This window comes from Eimeria tenella, genomic scaffold (assembly GCF_000499545.2).
Source record: "Eimeria tenella Houghton genomic scaffold, Eth_scaff3142, whole genome shotgun sequence".
In the NCBI taxonomy this organism is placed as follows: domain Eukaryota; phylum Apicomplexa; class Conoidasida; order Eucoccidiorida; family Eimeriidae; genus Eimeria; species Eimeria tenella.
Window position 1 is genome coordinate 1,752 of NW_013543004.1, and position 228 is coordinate 1,979.

Sequence of the window (228 nt, forward strand, 5' to 3'; positions counted from 1 at the left end):
GTCTCACCAGGGGCACTTCTTTGTGGGGTCTTCTTGGGAGTTTTGCCAGGCTTGCTGCAGCTCTTTTGCTGCTGCTGCTGTTGCTGTCTCTTTGCATGCACACTGCTACGGGACAAAGAGACACCCGAGGCCCTCAGTGACTTCCACGTGTCTCTTTGGAGAAGCAGCAGCAGCAACTGCTGCAGCAGCAAGTGCAGCAGCAGAGGCGGGGGGGGCAGGGGGCGGCGC